The following is a 25,278-nucleotide window of genomic DNA, read 5'->3' on the forward strand; positions in this document are numbered from 1 at the left end:
ATTATATTAACTTTTAATATATGCTTAATCAATTTTCCTTGATTTGTAGTAATTTTATGTTTAGAACAAAGTTTTATTTACCAATATTAGCTAATAACCTCTATTTTCTTCCAATTTTGTTTGTATCCATTTCACATATACTTCTATAATCCACCTAATTTAGATGATGAAGTGAGCTCTGAGAAGTTAAGTGACTTGTGCAGATATAAGTAATAATTTATTAAATTGCAAACCCAGCAAATTCATATGCTATGAAATAGGAATCTACCTGTTGTTATGATTTTTTATACAGCTGGATATTTCAGTATAATTTATTAAATAACTAATTATTTTCACTGATTAACTACATACTCCATGGTCATATACACTAGTTCAAGGCTGTTCTGTTCTTCTGATTTATCTGCTAATTTAAATACTAGTTGTAAACTGTGTTAAATATTTTAGGTTTCATAGCATATTTTTGTACTATGATAAAACCCCCTTGTTTGTCAAATTTATCTGGAATAGTCTTACTAACTTAGTCACTCATATAAATTTACAATTAAATTATCATCATCCTAGCCTTCTCCCTAGACTATCCCCCCCAAAACTGGTTTTATGATCTAAACCTCTAAATCTGAAGACATCCAAAGTTAGTACATTTACCTCCCTTCCTTTGTAAATTATTTTAGAAGGAACTGACATCTTAAATACAGTCAGCTTTCCAAATATAAATCTAATATATATTTCTAGTATATGTTGTTGAAGTTGGGGTCTTAATATATTTTTTTAAAAATTAGATATTTAGGGCCTCCCTGGTGGTGCAGTGGTTGAGAGTCCGCCTGCCGATGCAGGGGACACGGGTTCGTGCCCTGGTCCGGGAAGATCCTACATGCCGCGGAGCAGCTGGGCCCGTGAGCCATGGCCGCTGAGCCTGCGCGTCCGGAGCCTGTGCTCCGCAAGGGAGAGGCCACAACAGTGCGAGGCCCGCATACCAAAAAAAAAAAAAAATTAGATATTTAAGGAATTTAACTTGTGATATGAATCATTGTAATAATAATATTTTTGCTTGCATTGCTATAGTTTGCTATATTTCTACCTATGTTAATCAACCCTCATAAAATCCTCAGGGGGGTTTGCCCTATTTTAGATGATGAAATGGGCTCTGAGAAGTTAAGTGACTTGTGCAGATACAAGTAATAATTTATTAAATTGCAAACCCAGCAATTCGGACTTCAAACTTTATTTTCATTGAGTACAGTTTGCTAAAGAGATATAAAGTTACTAAGTGTCTCCTTACTTCAAACAAGACTCTCCAATAAACACTAACTTTCTGTTTTACCCATAGTTTTAATTTAATAGGACGGGAAATATATACATGAGAGTTGGGTAGAAGTGCATTCAAGTTTAATGGAAGTAAACATAAAAACTTGAAAACCACAGCAGCTTTTGCAGAAATGTTTGGCTTGATGGGTTAAGAATCGTAAACAACCTTTTTTTTAAAAAACACCTTTATTGGAGAATAATTGCTTTGCAATGGTGTGTTAGTTTCTGCTTTATAACAAAGTGAATCAGCTATTTGTATACATATATCCCCATATCTCCTCCCTCTTGCATCTCCCTGTCTCCCTCCCACCCCTCTAGGTGGTCACAAAGCACTGAGCTGATCTCCCTGTGCTATGCGGCTACTTCCCACTAGCTACCTATTTTACATTTGGTAGTGTATATATGGCCATGCCACTCTCTCACTTCGTCCCAGCTTACCCTTTCCCGTCCCCATGTCCTCAAATCCATTCTCTATGTCTGCGTCTTTATTCCTGTCCTGACCCTAGGCTCTTCAGAACCATTTTTTTTTTTAGATTCCATTATATGTGTTAGCATATGGTATTTGTTTTTTCTCTTTCCGACTTCCTTCACACTTCACTCTGTATGACAGACAATGGGTCCATCCACCTCATTAAAATAACTCAATTTTGTTTCTTTTATGGCTACTCAGCCATACAATATTACTCAATATTCCACTGTATATATGTGCCACATCTTCTTTATCCATTCATCTGTTGATGGACACTTAGGTTGCTTCCATGTCCTGGCTGTTGTAAATAGAGCTGCAATGAACATTGTGGTACATGACTCTTTTTGAATTATGGTTTTCTCAGGGTATATGCCTGGTAGTGGGATTGCTGGGTCGTACGGTAATTCTATTTTTAGCTTTTAAAGGAACCTCCATACTTTTCTCCATAGTGGCTATATCAATTTACATTCCCACCAACAGTGCAAGAGGGTTCCCTTTTCTCCACACCCTCTCCAGCATTTATTGTTTGTAGATTTTTTGATGATGGCCATGTGACTGGTGTGAGGTGATACTTCATAGTAGTTTTGATTTACATTTTTCTAATGGTTAGTGATGTTGAGCATCCTTTCATGTGTTTGTTGGCAATCTGTATATCTTCTTTGGAGAAATGTCTATTTAGGTCTTCTGCCCATTTTTGGATTGGGTTGTTTGCTTTTTTGATACTGAGCTGCATGAGCTGCTTGTAAATTTTGGAGAGTAATCCTTTGTCAGTTGCTTCATTTGCAAATATTTTCTCCCATTCTGAGGGTTATCTTTTCGTCGTGGTTACAGCTTCCTTTGCTGTGCAAAAGCTCTGAAGTTTCATTAGGTCCCATTTGTTTATTTTTGTTTTTATTTCCATTTCTCTAGGAGGTGGGTCAAAAAGGATCTTGCTGTGATTTACATCATAGAGTATTCTGTCTATGTTTTCCTCTAAGAGTTTGATAGTGTCTGGACTTACATTTAGGTCTTTAATCCATTTTGAGTTTATTTTTGTGTACGGGAAATGTTTTTATTACTAGAATTAAATTTAACATATTGATTTCAGCTGCCCCCAAACAAATAATTTGATAAAATATCATTTAACTGCTCTTATTATTAATTTACTCTTAAGGTCCCTCTGCCATGTGGCATCGAGGAGCACAACAGATCTCTCCAATTATAAAAAAGTTTATTGGTGCATTGCAAGTGTAAACCACTGGGATCCCTGGCAACAGTAAAATGGCATATTAAACCAAAACCATATGCAAGTCCAGGTGATTTAAGAAGGGATGCCAAGCAAATAAACAGTCAGTCCATTAGTTAGTTATTGCCAGCCCTAAATGAATAAAACTCTTGAGAAAAAATCATGGCAGTATGGCGACAATCTGTGTTAAGTTTGTCAAGTCCTATGGAGGTGGCTGAAATGTTCACATGGCTGCTGTGAAACAGAGGAATGCAGGTACAGTGGCCAGGCTTAAAGATGCCTCTTATTTGAGATCCGCTGATGAACTCCAGTCACTTAACGGCATCCTGAAAACAGCTGGCACCTAACCCTCAAATATTGATTTAGTATTTACAAATCTGGTTCAGTTTCTAGGCAACAGCTTATATAAACATAGTGTGCCATCTGGTTTTATGGCTCAAGTGTTTCAACTGCACTTTTCCCCAGGTGTGGGGATCATGATTAATTTGAGCAATTTATACTATCCCTCCACTTCTTGTAAGGTAGTTAAGGATTGGCCTATGTTAGATACAAACTTTGTATTATGGACGCATGAGTTTTCAGTTAATGGCTATTAGCAAGAAAAGAAATCACTGCCAGTTATTTACATGGCTCCAGTAAGAAGGCGATAGGTCTAAACCCTCTTGAGCATAAATTTGCAGGGCAAGAAGGAAGTGGATTTTACAGGCAGTGTGTACTTTTGTTATGCCACATTTACCGCACATTATCAAAGGCAAACACAGGGAAAGGAGAGGTTTTGAAGAGACAAACAAGTTTTGGACCTTCTGCAAACAGCCACAGTGGTTCTAAGGATGGTAGCCAAGCAGAGCCTAAAAGTAGAGTTGAGGTGGACCTCAAAGTGTGTGGAATTCAGGCAGTAAAAAGCACTGTCATTAACTTTGCATTCCTTCCTCACCAATCTGACTTACCTACAACACTGTCCTCCCAAGGTGGTTTGAGGGATTACAATTCAACAAGCTGTGTTTTTGCTTAACTGAGCCATGAGGTTCCTCTGTTATTAAGCTGTTAGGAGACATAATGGCTAAGTAGATGAAGCAGTTTTACCCTTTTTTCTCAGATGATCCTCTTCTCAAAAACACATTCATACTTAGTGTAAGCAGAAGAGTACAACCTACTTGTGCTACTGGAGTTTAGGTGTGTTTCTTACATAATCATATCACTCCTAGCTTCATTGTGCTTTTTTACTTTGTTCTTCAGTCATTTTTTCTACTTTAATGTAATTTATTGTGCTCTATTATTAATCCATTTTAAATGCTTTTTTGGTAAACAATATGTATTATAAATAAATAGTGCATGAATAACTTCATTCCAATACTTCCCCTCAAATCACTTCATCTTTCTTCTTGACTACACTGTGTATTGATGTATTTTCAGTATTGGATGGTTTGTGTTTACTAGTTTGTAGTAACAGTAAATAAACTGAGGGGAAGTCCTGAGTCAAGTTAATTTGTCTACTGTATCTTTGACTTTATACCATGAGACCAGCTTGGGCCAACTGGGTCATCAAAAATATTTCAATTATAGTCTCTTTGAAGAGGACACATATGAATATTTTATTTAGTTTGGCCATATATCATCAGAATTACTAAATAAGCAGGAAGGAGTTTATAGTTTCTAAGGTAGAATTTAATTGCATTACTCGTAATATTTCTAGTGAATTGCTTTTTCCTTTTAAAACTACGTTAGGAAAATTGGGATAAAATTAAGCAACCATACACTGGTAGTCATTCTCTCCAAGCACTGTGTACTTCCAAAAACGCACTTTTATACAAGGACATTATCAACAAAGAAGACAGTTCTCCAACTGTCGATCCACACACAGAAAATAGCTATTACTAAAAATGAAATCATTTAATATAACTTGTTCACCATATATCCTAAGAAATGTGTTTGATTTATGCAAATTAATCATAACACAAGTATAATGATGCAGTCACTCAAACATTTGTTCAAGGCCAACACTGTGCCAGAATCTTGGAATTGAAATGTTACTAAGATACAGTCTCAAGGATCTTAGAGTAGAATTGGCAGGTAAGGAAGCAGTTAGAAAATGATGTGATAAGTGAGAAGGCAGGTAAATCCAGAGGGTTAAAGGCTTCCTAACTCAGCCTTGCAGCAGGGAGGTCAAAAAAGGCTTCACAGAGAGGTGATGGTGCCAATCACATAGGAAACATGAGCATTAACTAAGAGAAGAAGTGGAGATGTGCTTCCCAGGCACAAGGAGCAGTGCATGCAACAGCCTGGAGAGCTGAGGAGTTCAAGGGGTTAAAGGTGAGTGAGTGGGGTCCAGCATGGTTAGAGTTGAGATCGGAGAGGAACCCGGGGCCTGAAAAGCCAATGCTGTGCTTTAAACAGGATATAATCGAATTTGTGCTTCAGAAAGCACATTTTAGATGAGTAGAAGCAGCAAGCCTGGAAGCAAAGAGACCAATTAGGAAGTGATTACAGTAATCAAAGTGACCTAGTCTGTATACTGTATAAAATTCACCAGAGTCCAAAAAAAATATTTTAGATTGTAATTTTGCAATGCTCTACTAGAGCTTTCATGTTGGTATCTGAGTTGAGACAAGAGGAGAAAATCAGTGAAGGAAAGAGCCAGGCCAAAAAGGACACTGCATGTTCAAGTGTCCTGACTCTATTTACTCTCAGTGTCTACATCTTGGCTGATACTCGCCCGTTATCTCTTCCAAGCCCTACGATTACTCAGTTAACATAAATCTCTACATACACCCCCAAACAAGCACTATCTTCCTATGTATCCTTGGACAGAGCTTGGAAAACCCAAGTAAAATGGGATTTTCAGAAAGAAAACCTGAGGAGAATCCAATAAACAATAATGATAAAATAAAAGCCACAGCACTTACACATTAAAGAGGCTGCAAAGTACAAGGTTTGGATCCTATCTTTGATGTCTAGCCAAATATTAGTTGCCTTGGCTGTAACACCTTTTGGGGCATCCTCTCTCCAATACCTTTACCTTGTGTCTACATTATAATGGCAAGGTTCTAAATATATACTTTATTTCAAATATCTTGGTTCTGAAAAAAATCATTTCAGTTGATAAAATTCAGATAACTGGAAACAATCCTCCCAGACTGTGATTTACAGACTATTCCTGTTTTCTTTCTGGCTACACCTCCTCTAGCAGACTGCTTCGTCCACCACCACTGCTGCCTACACACCAGTACATAAATGATGTCCTAAGCTGTCATACATTCCACCTCTTTTTTCAGCAACGATTGGCCTCTGTTCATCTGCCCAATCCTATATTATCTGGGTGAGACCACTGTTATATCAGCTCTTCTAACATGATATTCACAGATTACAGGGAATCCCTTCCTGACATTGTAATCACCTCCATCATCACAGCCCTGGCATTCTCTATGCCCACGGGGTGCTGATTCACGCTCCCGAATCTCTTTTTTTTGTTTACTACTGCAATTTTTTTTCATGGATTATGAATGTATTTTTCCTTCCAGTTTTATTGAGATACAATTGGCATATAGCACTGTGTACGTTTAAAATGTACAGCATAATGATTTGACTTACATACATCATGAAATGATTACCACAATAAGTTTAGGGAACATCCACCACCTCATAGAAAGAAAAATAAAACAATATTTTTTCCTTGTGATGAGAACTCTTAGGATTTACTCTCTGAATAACTTTTATATATAACATATAGCAGTGTTAATTATATTTATCATATTGTACATTACATCCCTAGTATTTATTTTATAACTGGGAGTTTGTAGCTTTCGACCACCTTCATCCAATTCGCCCTCCTCCCACGCCCCCACCTCTGGTAATGACAAATCTGATCTCTTTTCCCCTGAGTTTGTTTTTGAAGTATAATTGACCTACGACACTATGTTAGTTCCCAGTCCACAACATAGTGATTGGATATTTCTCTACATTACTAAATGATGACCACCATAAGTCTAGTTACCACTGCAATTTCTTGAGTAATATTCAGTAGCTTCCTCTGGCAGGGACTGTTGTTGCCCTCTTATATCTCTCTTCCTCAGTTTCACTCATCCACCAGCTGTGGAGCGCTTACACCTTACCTCCTCAGGAGAATTGCCCTCAGCCGAGGGGAGCTATCTCAACCAGGATGCCTACCTAGTAGCCAAGGACTACCCCTACCCCTTCCCTACCCATAGTAGCCAAGGACAGATTGCAAATGGGACTACAAAATCCTAAATAATGCAATTTATGTATTAGCTAGAGGATAGACTTTACTTGAGGTCACATCTCTGTGAGAAGGTTTGTTCTCCTTCTCTATTAGGTTTCTCTTCTCTTCTCTAAAGAGCCCTCGCTCCGAAAATCATGCACCAAAACTGTCTCAGTCTGCTTCTAAGCAACCTGATCCAAGGCATCTCATATCCGGGGAGTCCTTATCATTGCCATCTTCTCTTATTGTTCTAGGAAGTTCTCTTCAGCAGGTGTCTGTGTCCATGACAGAAATCTCAATGTCTCTAGAAACCCCTGTACCACATAAACAATTTTAGATGTTGAGAATCAGGTTGCCTACCTCTTTGTGTTCTACAAAGTATGTCCTAATCTTTACCTGCTGGCTAAATTCTCAAGCTTTCATTGCTGTCTGAGAGCACTGCCCTCCGCTAATTTTCTCAAACTCTTAGCCATTTTGCAGAGCTCTGGTAGCCAACGTATCTGGAGTTCATTCACAACTTTCATTTACTGATCCCTTATAATTACTGCTCACAAACATGGGGCTAAGTGCTTGATTTACATGAATATAGTTAAACACACAAAGATACTATGGGATCTCAAACACCATCACTCACATTTAAAGATAAGAAAACAGAGAATTAGAGAAGTTGTGAGGCACTGCAGAGATCCACGAAAGCTGATTCTGATGTTTATGGAACATTTCTAAGAGGAAACTGGAATAAGGTAGGGAGAGGAAGGAAGCTATAATACGTTCGACATAAAGAAATCTCCTTGTCTGTGATTGGCTCACCTCCCCTCACTAGTACACCAAAACCACAGCTATCTGTAGAACAACCAAGGATGAAAAAGACCCGAACCTACCTGAAAAGATCATCTACAACCAAAGACGGAACCACAAGAAGACAGGTACCGGAGTTGGACTCTCTATATAGTCAAGTTCCACACCCCCGAGCGGGCGACCCACAAATTGGAGAATAATTATAGTGCAGAGCTTCTCCCACAGGAGTGAGAGCTCTGAGCCCCACGTCAGGCTGCCTAGCCCAGGGGTCCTGCACCTAGAAGATGAGCCCCCAAGCATTTGGCTTTGAAGGCCAGCAGGGCTTAATTTCAGGAGGCCCACTGGGCTGTGGGAAATAGAGATGCCACTCTTAAAGGGCTCGAACAAAATCTCACATGCACCAGGACCCAGAGCAAATGCAGTAATTTGAAAGGAGCCTGGGCCAGACCTACCTGCTGGTCCTGGAGAGTCTCCCGGAGTGCAAAGGGATGGCTGCAGCTCACCCTGTGGACCTCACAGCTCGTTCTACCGCACGGACGCTGGTGCTGCTGGAAGCCTCTACCGGGACGCCATTTAACAGCTACGGACTTCGCCCCACCCAGTAGCCTGCAGGAGCCAGTGCTAGAACACCTCAGGCCAAACAACTGTTCGAGAAGACAACCCCAGGCATCAGCAGACAGGCTGCTGAAGACCTCCAGAGCCTGCAGCCGCCCCAGTGCACCAGCGCTGGTCCCAGAATGCCCTGCTCCCCGGCCCCGCCCCCAGGAAGCCTGCTCTAGCCTCTGCACCAGCCTCTCAGAAACCACAATTCTGCCCCCTGCAGGCCCAGCCCACACACAGCAGGCCGGACCCTACTCTAGGACCAGCTGAGCCCCAGCCCAGCCCATTAGCAGGCCAACGTAAGCTTTGGGACACCCCAGAACCTGGACCCAACTGTGTCAGGAACCAGCTCCCCCTCCCTAACCCCCAACAAACGTGATACCAGCTCTGGGATCCCAGGGTCCTGCAACCAACTCTAAGACCCAGCTCTGCCTTCCAGTAGTCCCGCACTAACCCCAAGACCTGGCTCCACCCACCAGTGGGCAGGCAACAATCCTGGAGTCTTCTGGACCCTGACTCCATCCACCAGTGAGCCCCCAGTAGCCCTGGGGCTCCTTAGGGTTCTGCAGTCAGCCACCCTGTGACCTGGCCCCACCAACCAGCAGCCTGGCAAACAACCCGATCAGGGACCAACCAAGCCTACTAGACCACCCACATAGTCAACCCAGCCCCAACAGAAGGACCCATGCAGCCCTCATAGGGGGAACCCCAGAGCGTGTAGCTTGGGTGACGAGAGGGGAGTGCACTGCTGGGATACATAGGACATCTCCTACAGAAGGTCACTTTTCCAAGGTCAGGAAGTGTAACTAACCTACCATATATATAAAATTACAAACAACTTAGGCAAAATGAGGCAACAGAGGAACATGTTCCAAAAGGAACAAGGTAAAACCCCAGAAGAACTAGGTGAGGTGGAGCTAGGCAATCAACCCAAGAAGAGTGATCATAAAGGTGATCAAAGAACTCAATAAAAGAATGGATGCACAGAGCGAGAAGTTAGAAGTTTTTAACAAAGTTAGAAAATATAAAGAACAATCAAATGGAGATGAAGAAAACAATAACTGAAGTGAAAAATACACTAGGAGGAATCAACAGGAGACTACATGATACAGAGGAGTGGATCAGTGAACTGAAAGACAGTAGTGGAAATCACCAATGCTGAATAGAAAAAAGAAAAAATGAAAAGAAATGAGGACAGTTAAGAGACCTCTGGGACAACATCAAACACACAAATATTCACATTATAGAGGTCCCAGAAGGAAAGAGAAAGGGGCTGAGAACATATTTGGAGACATAATGGCTGAAAACTTCCCTAACGTGGGAAAGGAAATAGTCATCCAAGTCCAGGATATGCAGAGTCCCAGATGGGAGTAACCCAAAAGGGAACACACCAAGACACATTGTAATTAAAATGGCAAAAATTAAAGAAAAAGAGGGAATATTAAAAGCAGCAAGGGAAAAGCAACAAATAACATACAAGGGAACTCCCATAAAGCTATGAGCTGACTTTTCAGCAGAAACTCTTCAGGCCAGAAGGGAGTAGCACCATATATTTAAAGTGAAGAAATGGAAAAACCTACGACCAAGAATATTCTACCCAGCACGGCTCTCATTCAGCTGTGATGGAGAAATCAAAAGCTTTACAGACAAGCAAAAGGTAAAAGAGTTAAGCCCCACCAAACCAGCTTTACAAGAAATGTTAAAGGAGCTTCTCCAAGTGAAAAAGAAAAGGCTACAACTAGAAAAGTTAAGTGATATTGCTCACAAGTATATGTAGAAGTCAGGATTCCAGAGCCCAGACTCTTAACCCATGGGCTGGCCTAAGTCTTTTCTAACCCAACTATCTGCTTCATCCGCTAATTTCTGGTATATAAAAAAAAAAGGGTACTCTATCATGAATGTAAGTCCTGATTCTGCCATAACAAATGGCATGTGATATTGGTTCACTTAACATCTCTGAGCCTCAGTTTTCTCATCTCTAAAATGGGATAATAGCAATACCTATCTCAGCAGCTATCAGGAAAATTAAATAAAGTGATGCATCCAAAGTTCTTAGGCCAGTGTTTGGCATATAACAAGCATTCAATATATGTTAGCCATTATTATTTCTCTTTATAAACTCCATTTCAGCTATTTTTTTGGTTATAATTTTATTTCCTAGATAATTTCCTACTGTTCATTTCCTACATCAACAGTAATGGATTCTACTTACAAATTTGGTTTACATTTCACTTTTACTCTTTCCTTCTCCCAGGTATCATGAGGATGATGTTCATTCAACTCAGAGTAAGACGTACTCCCCCATCCCCTACCCCACCACCATGATTCAATTCTTCGATATCCTTCTTCAGACTGAGACTAACTCCAAACAGATTTCTTCCTTGAACTTTCCTATCCCACAGCTTCCAGCTGAGGCAGTGAGGGTATCAAGACTTCCATTATCTTGCCTGCAATTGGGTTGCCTGCCCAGCCTTGCTCTCAACATGGAACTATCTCTGTACACGTCCTCTGCCCCACAGCACTGATAATATGCTTCCAAAATCCATATAGAAACTATTAAAAAGAGAAACAGCAAGTTTCCCATGAAAGTCCAAAATTTCCATGGCTTCTTTTTTAAACCACATTCTCTGCTCGACTTCAGAGCCAACTCCTCTCTACTGCCAGTGCTTAGCAGGTGTGGTTGGTTCCCTTACTCATTAGGTGGGGAGAATTAAGCTTCTGGCCAAGTGATGCAGTAATCTCTATTTACTCTTTGATTTCTCAAGCCCTCTCTTCTCAGGCTAAGTCTTTTGGTTTAGTGAAGCAAAGGTGATTTTTCAGGCTTGGCCAAATCTTCTTTCTTTGTGTCTGTGCTGTGAAAAGTAAACATCTTTAACTTATGGCCAAAGAAATAAGAGTCACTTTGAATTGTTTTCACTTTGAGATCTGTTGTTTTATGAGATCCGCTTGCAGAAAAAAGAATATAAATTTACCTGGAGAGTTCTTAAGGGAAGTTCAGGCACAGTGCAGACTTGATTCTTCTTGTTCTGCAGAGTCAACAATTATTTGTTTCTCTCTTGAAGTTCCAGTAAAACACCATGCAAGAGTCATGGGGTGCTTGTAGTTTTTTTCCTCAGGCATCATATCTACTTTATACCTAAGCAAATTGTCCTTTTGGCTTTCCCTGTTACATAATTCCCTGATTCTTTTCATATGGTAAAAGCAGTAGACCGTGGAGTAAAAGGAACTACAATTTCAGCATTTGTGCTTGGAATTCCCCAAAGCAGCCCTGCAGTAACCTTAAGCTATTCCCACCTATAAGTATTCTCTAGTTGGACAACATGATATTGCTTTCCTCTCTCCAGTGACACTTTAAAATCTCCTTTAGGAGTTCAAGTTTACATTTTATTGTCATCTGCCTGGCAGCAGGCAGTGCAGGTGGCAAATGGTGTCAGAAGGAAAATCTGACAGCAGAGTTAATTAGTAGATGGCACTCTGGAGTGTTGTCAAGCTGCCAGTGGGGATGGTAGGTGCTTTGGGTAGAAGTATGCAAAGATATTCTCCAAGGATCAAATATTTGTATTTCTCATATTACTTTTTCTTTTTGTTGGCATCTGTACCTTCAGGAAACACATTAAATTAATCAGTAGATGTTATTTCTAGTCATAGATGACTGCTGTTTTCACGATATCCACACAGTTTTTCATTGCCTTAACAACTTTTTCATGTGTGATCACCTGTTGGAATAGAATTCAAGTAGTGCTTCAAGGATTTTCATATTATTCAACAGATCTTTTAAGAGAGAAAGGGCCCTTCATTTTCTGCTGGCTTATTTGGGGCTATACTTTTGAGCCAGGAAATAGTTTTCTATTTTGTCTAGAATTTTTTTTTCTCTCTTTGAAGTCTTTTCCCCTGAGGCTTTTCAATACAATTTTCCCATTAGATACTATTACTAAAAAAAAAAAAAAAGAAGAAAAAATATTAATTTTCATACATCTCTTTAAATTTCCTAAGCTCATTATAGATGGATGGATGACTAGATACATAGACTATAGCTAGATATACTTTATAGATAGATCATAGGTTCCTGGTGTTTCTTGCTCTTTGTGAATAAATGAAAACATTATGGAAGAAATTGATCATTTTAACAATTTTAAAAGTTATTTCATACATATAGTTGATTTTGATACTTGTCTACATTGGCAATAAAGAGGCTATTTAGGATAAACTAAAACGACCATTTTCTTCATTACTTCCAGAGTTGTTAAATCTACATTAACCCTCAAACTATTTAAATAGTGTCTATACGCTTTTGGTAACATTTTCTGATAGATCATGGGTTTAAATTCTTCAAGCTGTTAACTTGGCAGCATTATAAGACAAATCCATCCTATAATCATTCATTTGAAATATTTTACACAATATCATACAATGCATAACTTTGGCCACTTACTATGTATTTTACTATACCAAATATTTTTAAATTAATGTCAATTGTCCAAGATAGAGATAATTACAATTCAAAATTAAAATTAAATAATGTTTAATGTATTAAACATTAAACATTTAATGTATTATCCCATATTATTCATTCCATATACCAAGGTAGTAGCTAACAGAAAATTTAAATAACACACTTTTTGGGAAAAAAGTTCATGTATCCCCAAATTATGTATTTTATGTTTTAGAATTCAATCAGTTCTTTACTAAACCATTGTATAACACGTTTGAGGCTTTAAGATCTTTTGGGATGGGGTATACAGCTTATACACATAAATGACAATATGGAATCATCAATATTTATTAAGTGTCTATTCTAGGGTAGTACTATACTGAGCTTTGTCCTTGAGAAATGACAGGCACAGTCATCTCAAGTAGTTGAGTTTGCTTAAGGGGAATCAGGAAACAGACTACTAAAAACACTGCAATAAATATTTTGATAGATGTGTGCTCCAGAAACTATGGGAACTCTAATTTAGATTGAAAGAAATTTCCCAAAAGATAGGATAACGGAGCTGAATATTAGACAGTAATAATAATAACAATGCTACCAAAATATATTGAATGCTTATTATAGAAAGCAATTTATTTACATTATCTCATGCTGTCTTTACATACTATCATATTGTAAAGATAAATGTAATGAGATACATTATTATCCTCACTTTATAAATGAAAATTAATAAACTGGCCTCGGCCATACAACTAGTCAGTGTTGGTGCTTGCTGGGGGAGGATCCAGGTCTGGCTGACTCTGTTATTTCTACTCTGCAGCAGGATCGGTATGATTAAAGCACAGAGGAGACAGAGGAGTGGAAAAGCGTGGAGTAGGGGGGAACTTCAAGTAACTTCTAATGTGTGGACTCTTGGATAGGTGAAGGAATGGGGCAGAGAAATGAGGAGAGAGGGTCAGGGCAGTTCCAAGACCGTCATATGGGCCATGGTCAGGAATTTTATCCCACCAGCTGTGAAGAACCAGGGAAGATATTGAGCCATGGAGTGTTAAGATCAGAGGTGCTCTTTTGAACAATCATTTATTCAACAAGGAATAATCAAGGAGTAGAGAGTAAAGAATCTACACTGATCTTCAGATGTTTGGAATGGGGCAGGGCGCTGGGAAGTGGTGGTGTCCGAGAGACAGGAAGTACAATAAGGAAAAATGTGGAGAGGAGGCAAAGAGCTCTGCTTTGGAGAGTTTGCTACTTATTTAGGTGGAGGTGGATATAGAGCTCATTTGCCATAATGTAAGTGCTGAGAGTGTATTAAGTGTATTAAGAATAAATGTTTAAAACAGGAAACGTTGGGGCTTCCCTGGTGGCACAGTGGTTGAGAGTCCGCCTGCCAATACAGGGAACACGGGTTCGTGCCCCGGTCCGGGAAGATCCCACATGCCACGGAGTGGCTGGGCCCGTGAGCCATGGCCACTGAGCCTGTGCGTTTGGAGCCTGTGCTCCGCAACTGGAGAGGCCACAACAATGAGAGGCCCGCATACCGCAAAAAAAAAAAAAAAAAAAAAAAAAAGTAAAAAAAAAATTTTTTTAAATAAAAATATACAGTAATCATTCTTTAATCAGTCTTAGCAAAATCATATATATATATTTATACACACACACGTATACACACATATACACACACATGGTTTATTCTATTTTTGTTTCTTCTAAATCCTTTTTTTAAAAACTGCTACATGGAGGGTCAGAAGCACAGATGCTGAGTCTGTTTAAAATGGCCTAGAAAGCAAAGCACATGCTTTAATCTGATGTCTAGGATGCATTTTTAAAAATTGGATTGAAAAGGATTAGATTAGATTAGACCTTCTGGATTTAAAAATGTTAAAGCTCCATTTATGCTTTAACATAATCTCTTTCTACTCTCTGGAGCCATCAGGCAGAACGCAGTCTTGGGTAGCTTTTATATTATTATTAAATTTTAGACTTTTTTTTAAACATTCCACTTTCATATTTGTAATAGAAAGAAATCCTCAGAGACTGAGCTAAAAATTCTTTTGACTTGCTGCTATAGGGAAGGATGGGTATGTATGCCTTCCATTTTTTACAGTGACTTTTGTGTATTTGTACATACACACAGACACGCATGTGAATATGAATAAGTAGCTTTTACATCCAAATAACAATGCATGCTTTTGAACACTGTGCATTTTTATGAAGTTATAGCTGCTAGTACAAAAATTCATTATAAAGCTTAAATGAAAAACCTTTATAAGACTTTGTACACTGTACCCCAATTTCACATACTCAACCCCAATCTCTGTAAATAAAAAAGACAAATAACTCTACAACATTTTCAGACTACTGAGGTTCTGGAATCAGACTTGCTGCCGTTTTCATGAATCATATAATAGAAGATACAATTATATTTGAAATTATACAAAATACTCTGAGGTGGAAATTTGAAAAATCTTCTCTGCATGAGCAAGGCAAAACTTGTTGGGCAGATATATGTTTATTTCTTAATATTTAGTTATTGCTTCTCTAAAACGCCTACACAAGCTGAGATTGACTTGTAAGCACTTGTAAGTTTTGTTACCACTGCACTTGGGTTATACATCTCACAATAACTGCAATTACAAATGATCAATTATATTCATGTAGCTTCAAAGATTTAAGATTTATGGCTTACCCCAGGTAAAGAAATGCTATCATTTATCTAAGACATAAACAACATATGTCTGAGATAGTAACACATTTTTTAAACTAAACTTACTTTTAACTATATTTTTTAAATTGGAACATGGGCGGTCTTAGCAAAAGGAATATTAGTTTCCTTATTGTCCTCCATGTGAAGTTTGATAACCATGTGGTGTAGGCACCCTAGGGCTGCCTTATACCCGGACTCAAATCGTTCACATTCAGAGAGCAGAATCTTCTAGAACAGTATAATTGACAAAGAAAGTGAGTTTTTTTCTTTTAGGAGATTCTAAAATACACTTGGCTTCACCTTCTGAGGTCTGCTTTTGGGATTTTGGTAAAAACTTTAATTCTGATTAGGAGGAAAAGGAGAGTCATAAATTCCATATTTCCTTTTTCTCAGTTTAAAAGGGATCCACTGGTGTTTAAATCAGTTACACTTTAATTTTTGTAACTATGAGACAGAATCTAGCTCTTATCTTTCCTTTTCCATAAAAACCGTGCCAATGGGTAACTAAATAGTTGATGAGAGAAAGTTTCTCTTAACAAGAATATTCCAGCTAATAAATAGAGAAGAAATTATAGAATTAGTATATCTCTATTTTGCAGCCCTTAATGAAAAAAAGGTGTGGGGGGGAGTGAGGCATGTAATGATCCCCAATGGCTGCTAGCAACACACAATGAGAAATATCTAGTTACTGTGTTTCTCCTGATAAAATCCACACCACCACAAATGAAGTTTTTCGTCTTTTAAAAACTCAAATCTGAATCTGATCAAGCACTACTTACCACTTTGCAGAAAAGGTATGGAGCATGTTGAACAGAACATGTTAAACAATATAATTGAATAGAGTCAGCAAAATTCTGACTCTAGGAAACTCCACATGACAAACAAGCCAGTTTCTTCAACAAATAAATTGCACAGACGAAAGGGAGAGGGGGTGGGGGGAAGGGAAAAGGAGAATGAGGGCAGGACAGAAAGAAAGAGGGAAAGAGGGAGAGAGAAAGGGAACACATAGATTAGAAGAAACTTAAAAGCTATATCAACCAATTGCAAAATATGGACCTCATCTCCAACAAATACCCTGTCAAATTCTCAACTAGATGTGACAGTTGTCAAATTTTTGAAAGTTGCAATAATTGTTCTATTCGGAGAAGTATTTATTCTCACAAGACAATTTCACAAAGCTGCAAGTAAGTTTTCAGAAGTCCTTTTGCCTCTAGAGAAACAAAAATGGTGATGCGTTTAGTGAGGCCTTAAATTCAGCCAGGTTTCAGTAGATCTTACAAGTAAATCAGTATGTGACTGCCACTGTCACAAACCAAACCCTGACAAGTTAGTAAGCTTGGGCCAACAAAAAACATTACGCTAGATATTAGTAATGTTTCATCTAGTAGCTAAGTGTGGCCAGAAATAGGGTTTTTTCCCTGAGATAGCCAATTAGCCTTCCATATAGTAAACTTCATTATTTTATATTTATAGAAGAATGAAGACAATATTTAAAACTATAGCCAAGTTTTAACTCTTGAAAAGAAAAAACAGTAAGAATTAAGAAAGAAAATGAAAGCACTAAAATATAAATCTAAACAAAGGATATATGAAAGCTTTAATAAAGAAATATATTGTAAAAGGAAAATAAAGTATTAAAAAGATACAATTTGTACAAGGTGGAAAAGAAATCTTACAACAAAACAAGGAAGAGAAATCCCAGAGCAATGGGAAATGAAATACTCCCACAACACATTATTCTAAAAGGTACTTATTTCATTTGCGACTGGTATTTATACCTTTTAATGTGGAAAAAGACCAGCAAGCAACACATTATGTTACCAGGTACTTATTTATTTGTTATTTCTATTTAAAGAAGTAATAGCCATACTGTTACATATAGAATGAATGTGAATCTATATTATTAAATTGTACTTTTTTTTTTTTTAGCTCAGTGATATACACTTAAAAGAAACTTAGGTAAAAGGAACTGTAATTATTTTGTGTATTTTTTTTAATTTCTAAAATGTTGAGATCTAAGGCTTTAAAAAAAAAAATCAAATCCTTAAACCCCTGCTTCCAAGAAGGTCTCTGAGTAGCTAATTAGTTCTTTGTCATAGGGACTTAGACTGCTTTCTCCATTTGACCACAGTGAAATAGGCTGATGTTGTAAATCTCTTAAACACCCTAGGGATAGAACATATTGTTATATAACTGATATATAAAATTTTCCTCTTCATCAGTATTAGAATGTATCTAAAGGCTGGGGCTTTGTTAGCCTGAGATTATACCTACCGATCAGCAAGTTAGGACGGTAAAGTCACCCTGAAGAGCAACTTCAAATGTACTGAATTGGAAAAGAGTAGCAACAATGTGTGCTTGGTAACCCCAAACATTTTAAAAAATCATTTTCATACTGTAAAAATCACTATTTATTGATATATATATGTATTGCCTAATATTGTGGGCTCTAAATGCTAGCAATATTTTCTCAGCTTGAACTTCTTATTTCTAGAAACTAAATTAGACCAACAAAGTTGAACATTTCTTTCAGTATGAGATGGAGGATTGTTTTAAGTGATAACTATTCCTTTCCAAAAATCCTCATTCTCGGGCTTCCCTGGTGGCGCAGTGGTTGAGAGTCCGCCTGCCAATGCAGGCGACACAGATTCGTGCCCTGGTCCGGGAAAATCCCACATGCCGCGGAGTGGCTGGGCCCATGAGCCATGGCCGCTGAGCCTGCGCGTCCGGAGCCTGTGCTCCGCAACGCGAGAGGCCACAACAGTGAGAGGCCCGCGTACCACTAAAAGAAAAAAAAAAAAAAAAAAAAAAAAAAAAAATCCTCATTCTCCATTTGTTCATAGATTAGCACAATTTTAAGTCTGTTCTTTCTGCTGGATTTCTTCTGTATGCTAGATGTAGATATTTTACAAAAAGGAACCCTACCATCACCAGTGCATCCCTTAATTTTCTTCACATTAAGTAAAGCTTCATGTCCCTGTTCAAATGTTTTTCAGTCAGTATACAATATTTAATATTTTGATTTGTATTCTCCTTTATTCATGCATACTACCTAATTATATTTTGAGATGGGCAGATTTTTACTATATTTCTCTGACTTTCTTTTCTTACTAAAAGATAATAAAGCAGTAATTACATATTTCTAGAAAGAGAAATCCATAGGAATTTTCAAGCTATATTTGAGATTTCTTGTAGAGAGCATGTAGTTGAGTCATTTTTTGTTTTGGTTTGTTTTTAATCCACTTTGCCAATGTCCAGCTTTTAATTGGTATATTTAGAAAATGTACAATGTAATTATTATTTGTTAAGACTTAAGTGTGACATTTTGTTTTTTTCTCTTTTTTTCCTCTGTTTTGTTTTTACTGCCTTTCTGTGGACTACTGGAACATTTCTTTGCATTTCATTTTGATTTATCTATAGTGTTTTTGAGTGTATTTCTTCAGATTTTTTTTCAGAGATTGTACTACGTATTATATTATATATAGATAACACAGTCCACTGGTATCAACATTTTATGGTTTCAAATGAAGTGCAGAATCTTTAACTCCCTTTAATTTCCTTTGCCCTCTCTTATTTATAATGTAATTGTCTTGAATATTCCTCCTCATAGAGAACCACATCAGACAGTGTTATAATTTTTCCTTCAACCATCAAACATAATCTATAAAGCTAAAGAGATGAAGGAAAGTCTATTGTATTAACTCATGTTTTTGTTCTTACCATTGTTCTTTCTTCCTTTATAATTTTTCAAGATTCCTTCCTTTAGTCATTATTTTAGGGTGGCAATAAATTCTCTTAGTTTTCCTTCATCTAAAAATGTCTTGATTTCCCCTTCATTTAAGGATATTTTCTTTAGATACAGATTTCCAGCTTGACAATTCTTTTATATCAGTACTTGAAAAAGGTTGTACCGCTGCCTTCTGAGCCTCTTTTCTGATGAGAAATCCAGTCATTTAAACTGTTTTTTCCCTATAGGTAAAGTGTCCTTTCTCTCGTTGCTTTCAAAGTTTTTTCCTTGTTTTTAGTTTTTGGAAGTTTGACTATGCTGTGTCTTGGCATAGATTTATTTGGGTTTATTTTGTTCAGGGTTCAACCACTTCTTGAATCTTTAGATTTCTATTACTTGCAATTTGGGGAAGTTTTCAGCCTTTTTTTTTTTTTTGAGTACTTTTTCATTCCCTCTCTCTCTCTCTTCCTCTTCTCCTTCCAGGACTCTAAGACATGAATGTGATCTTTGCTCTATTAGAGGCCCACAGGTCCCTGGGGCTCCATTTAATTTCTTTTCAGTCTATTTTCCCTCTGTTGGTCATACTAAGTTCTATTGTTCTATCTTGAAGTTCATTGATTCTTTTCTCTGTCCTCTCCACTCTGCTGTTGAGCACATCCTTTTTTTTTTTTTGGTTATTGCATTTTTCAACTCTAAAAGTTTCCTTTGTTTCTTCTTTGAATCTAATTACTTGCTGAGATTTAATTTTTCATTTGTTTCAAACTTGTTTATAACTGCTCACTGAGACATTCTTATGACTGACCCTTTAACATCCTTGTCAGATAATTATAATATCTGTGTCATTTCAATTTTGGCACCTGTTGTTTGTATTGTTACATTCAAATTGAGATTTTCCTGGTTGTTGATATGACAAGTAATTTTCCATTGAAATCTTTTGATAAATGAACGTTTTGACAAATGAAACAGAATCTCCTTTCAGTACTCTGTTAGAGCAGAACTTCCCTGACAATGTTCCTATTGGGGGAGTGGTATACTGCCTTGTTACTATCTGCTGAGATGGAAGGCCAGTTTTCCCACTAGTACTCCATTAACACTACCTTGTCTGAGAGGGGCATCAGTGTCTCATTACTGCTCTCTGAATGGCCTCCAGTGACCCAATGGAGGGTGGTCTCCTTACTGCTGGATTGTGGTGAAAGTCCTGACTCTCCACTGGGTCTCCTCTGACATCATCCTATCAGGAAGTGTAAATAATGCTTCATTACTACTGGTTGAGGTAAAAGTTCAAGCTCCTCACCTGATCTTCATTGACACCATGGGGTACAGGGCCTCCTTACCACCTGGCTAAGGTGAAAGTCCAGCTCCCCACTTGGACTTCTCTAAGGGTTTGGGGTATTTCATTACAGACTGGCAAAAGTGGAAGTGTAGGTTCCCCTGTGGCCTTTGTTGCTGGGGATGGGAATAGCACTGTGGCGTTTTACTGTAGAGTAGTTATTATCTACAAGTTTTCTGTTTTGCCAGGTTGCCCCTTTCCTGGCCCTTTTACTAGGGAGAGCTGAACTTTTCTTGAATTTTTTTCCCTACTCTTGTTGGCATTTCTGGGTTGTCAGCTTCTCTAGCACCCAACCTAAAACCTTGACATTTTGCAGAATAAGGGCAAAAGCAAACCCACCAAACTCACTGTCATTCCATTGTTCACAATTCAACTTCCTTAGTCAGTCTTACCTCTTTCCATCTTTCAGAGTCTTCCAAATTCTGTTATAGTACTTTAATACCATATTAAGGTGGTGACCAACAAAACTGAACTTCCTAGAATAGTGTTTGTTTTGATTAGTTCTTGACTGATAAATAACCAGATGCTATGAAGGATTGTAAGTCAGAATAGTGAAGTGCAGACTTCTGAGACAAGGCTCTCTGAGTTTGAATCCTTGATCTGTATCTTAAAAGATGTATGGCATCCATAAAATTACTTAACACTTCTAGAACTAATTTTTCACACCTACAAAATAGAAATAATAATAGCTGCCTAATTTGGTGGTTGTTCAATGCAACAACATATTCAATATAACAATACAAATGGACAGTGCCTGGTACAGTAAATGAGTGCTATTATAATCTGGCATATGTGTTTCTTTTTTAAGGCATCCTTATAGAAAATGATAAATTAGTCCTTCCCAGAGTACTAACTGGTACTTTGCTGCCTTGAAATGGTGAAGAGGAATAAAGTTTCTTTGAAAAATATTTTCTTTTCTCTGATGCATCATAGGATCAGGTTACAGAAAGCATCTGAATTGTTTAACAACCAGGGTTTGCCACCGATGAGCACACTATAAGCTCTGAAAACACATTTGAAAGTATCTTATATTTTGGTCCATGACTCACTCCTTGACATTAATTCCTCTCTATAAGGGATTAATGTACTCAAGAATCAATATGCTTTCAGACAGATCCTACATCAGTGAGTTTCTTTGCTGGTCAGTATTTTCATTATTAACAACTTATGTCAGCAATATTCCCTATTCGTCTAATGGTATTTGAATTTATTCTCTCATTTTAGTCCTGATTGTTGAGCATTACTCTAAAGGTCTTTTATAACTTGATTTACCAAGAAAGCAGAGTAGAAATCTATATGAAAACTCAGAGGCCTGCAAAGTGGAGCAATTAGGAAAAGTGTACTTTTCAGCTCTACTTTCCAAATACATAGGATGAATATTTTAAGTTAGTTTGTACTTCTTGAGGTTTGCATTTAAAGAACTATATCCCGCAAAATCCCCAAGTTATTCTATCCACATTTATTTTTTAGTCTTTTTTCATCACAGTGGACTTCTGTTATCATTTGCCCACTTGGATCCCATGTTTGGTTTATTTATTTAAACAGTAATTATATTTGCACTAATCTTATGTTTTGACATTATTTTTATGTAATGCTTAAGAATGTATGTTCTAGCCCAGATCTGGGTTTCTAAATGCCATTATCCACTAAAAGGAATCAGGATTCCTTGAAGAAGTAGCTGATTCTATGGCTAGGGTAGGAAACTTGAGATGTGTCTAGAATATATTTTTGTTCCAGAAGATATGGAAGAGCTCAACAAATTAGAGGGTTATGTAAAAATGACACTAGAGTCCACTTGAAAGGTCTCCTACAGGCCAAATCTGGAACAATTAAAGCATGACAATGAATAATGACAATAAAGAATTACAATCTACCAGTTTAAAAAGAATCCATGGCCTTGCAACCATCAGTTGCTTGTGCCCTTCTGATCCCATACCTTGGTGCATTCAGTTCCCTACCCCCTCTCGTCGATTGTTGCTACACTTTGAGGACCCGCCGCAGCTGGCGGCAAGTGGCGCCCAAACAGGGACTTGACAAGAGGGACATCTGAATCTCGGTAGGTGAATCCCCGGAGTGAAGAGTGAAAGTGTGGCCACATAGTAAAGTTGATAGTAACTCGGGGCAATAGTCAGAAGTAAAAAAATATGGGACAAAAAGTATCCAAGAAGCAACCTGAGATCACTGATCAAGAGAAGGAGTTGTCCACCAGTGCTTTCCAGGCTTTTACAGCTGGAAATTATGATGTCTGTCTGCAACATCTTGCCTGCCTACAAGATATAAACAAAGACGATTATAAAATAATTTTGAATACGGCAGTAGCTGAGTTTTTCAAAAGTAACCAGACAACAACAGATAGTTTAAGACAGACACTTAACCAACTGAAGAATCAGGTGCACTCGGCTGTTGAAGAAATGGATGGACTAGATGATCTTGAAAGCAGTATGTTGTATTACAATCAAGCAGTCATCCTGTATCATGTCCGACAGTATACAGAAGCCATATCCATTGGTGAAAAACTTTATCAGTTCATAGAACCTTTTGAAGAAAAATTTGCCCAAGCAGTGTGTTTTTCGCTCGTAGACCTGTATATATTAACCTACCAAGCTGAGAAAGCTTTACATCTTCTTGCTGTTCTAGAAAAAATGATTTCACAGGGCAACAACAACAAAAATGGAAAGAATGAGACTGGTAATTACAGCAACAAAGACGGGTCTAATCATAAAGCTGAAAGTGGAGCTCTAATAGAAGCTGCAAAGTCAAAGATACTATTTTTGTGTTGAAGTATATGTAGGAGGACAAGGAACTTTACTGGCCAGCCATAGTTTAAAGGTAGTTAAAGCTGTTACAAGCTTGAAGTTTCCCTCCTTTTTTCCTTCTGTTTTTCCCCAATCTGATTTTGAATTCTCAAATCTGGTGCACCTTAAATTATAATAATGGTACCATTCTAATTTCTTCAGTTTCTGTTACTGATAATAGTTTGGTTTTTTATAAGCATTGGGATTTTGGGAAGTTTGCATTGTCTTATTCTTATCAACCAGTTATTACTTGTGTTACACCCTCATATGCCTTGCTAATAGGAGATTTACAGATTGAGTTTACTTCTGGTTCCTTAGGATATAATATAATTTGTCAGAATTGTATTTTTAGTACTTGCCTTCTGCCTATGAAAGGAACTTTTTCTGTTATGATGTTAAAACAACCTTCCTATGTAATGCTGCCTGTAAATATTTCTGAACCATGGTATCATAGTACTAGCATACAAGCTTGGCTAGAATTATCTGAAGCTTTAAAAAAAGACCTAAACGATTCATTGGAATAAGTGTATGGACTGATGGACACATTAGTTTGAACATACAAAAACTTACTGCGGAAATACAAGCAATTCAAGAAGCTCATCTACAAGAACACGGGCCCCAACAATTAATTCAAGGACTCTTGGATCAGCTTCAGTGGTTAAACCCAATGCATTTGGTTTCAAAATGGACTCACAGGATTGATTACCGTGGGGTCATGTGTATTGTTGATGTTAATTGCCTTACCTTGTTTATTACGCTTTATTGTTGGCCGTCTCGCTGCTCTTCGTCAGGAGGTGTATGGGTTGAAATTCCATTATCAAGCTTTAAAAAATAAAAGAGGGGGAAATGTGGCGAGCATTGCCCTCTGAGGAAGGCGCCATTCAGACCCTCATAAGCCTCAGGGCCCGATTGTACTCTCCTTGGTATGCATCCTGGACTTTATGGTATGAACGTAAAAAAGGAGATGGCCTTTGGCCAAATCGCTCCAGGGACCTGCTCAGTTACTGGGAGTCCCTGGTTGTTCCCTAAAGCTAGGAAAAGCAACCCTGGAGGGGAAATTGGTGCCTTTGAGGGAGAAGCCGAGAAGCCAATCAACCAGCTGATGCCGATAAGGCGTGACTAAGCCGAGAAGCCAATTAACCAGCTGATGCCAATAAGGCATGACTAAGCAAATTCCCTGCTTTAGGGGTATATATATGGCTATGCTTTGTTATTAAACTTGCCTTGCAACCATCAGTTGCTTGTGCCCTTCTGATCTCCCCCCCAAAACAAACAAACAAAAAAGAATCCATGAGTCTACACTGAGAGTATATACATGTATATATACATGTGTAATATGTATATATATATATATATATATATATATATATATATATATATATATATACATAAGTGGGGGACCATTTGGGTACCCCAGTACCCCAAAATGTCACTGTATTTTGAGATAGGACCTTTAAAGAGGTAATTAAGTTTCAATGGGGTCTTCTTTTTTTTAACCTTGCATTATATTTAATAAAAGTTTAGGGAGATCTTTGTGATACATTCGTTATCATATTTGGGGAAACTTTAGCCATGTACATTGTGTTGGAGAGGCACCAAGAGTTCAAGAATTCTCACAATTTGAGTACACAACTGCTTTACATGTAGGCATGTTGGCAGCCATGTACACAACAATGA

General features: G+C 37.9%; 1 long non-coding RNA gene across 5 annotated transcripts in view; it reads right to left on the reverse strand.

The window, feature by feature from the left end:
- Positions 1 to 25,278, reverse strand: part of LOC131756154 (uncharacterized) — a 1,089,329-nt gene that overhangs the window by 842,523 nt on the left and 221,528 nt on the right. For 2 of the 5 annotated variants that reach the window (XR_010840130.1, XR_010840127.1), the window contains exons 5-6: positions 24,346 to 24,423; positions 22,256 to 23,073 (exon numbers count right to left, since the gene is read on the reverse strand). The exons of 1 other annotated variant lie outside the window; for it this stretch is intronic. This is a non-coding gene — a long non-coding RNA (uncharacterized lncRNA). Of the gene's footprint in view, positions 1 to 22,127; positions 23,074 to 24,345; positions 24,424 to 25,278 lie in introns of those variants that run through there. 2 more of the 5 variants (XR_010840131.1, XR_010840128.1) reach the window with 2 other exon arrangements.

Source organism: Kogia breviceps, chromosome 4, assembly GCF_026419965.1.
Source record: "Kogia breviceps isolate mKogBre1 chromosome 4, mKogBre1 haplotype 1, whole genome shotgun sequence".
Taxonomy (NCBI): Eukaryota; Metazoa; Chordata; class Mammalia; order Artiodactyla; family Physeteridae; genus Kogia; species Kogia breviceps.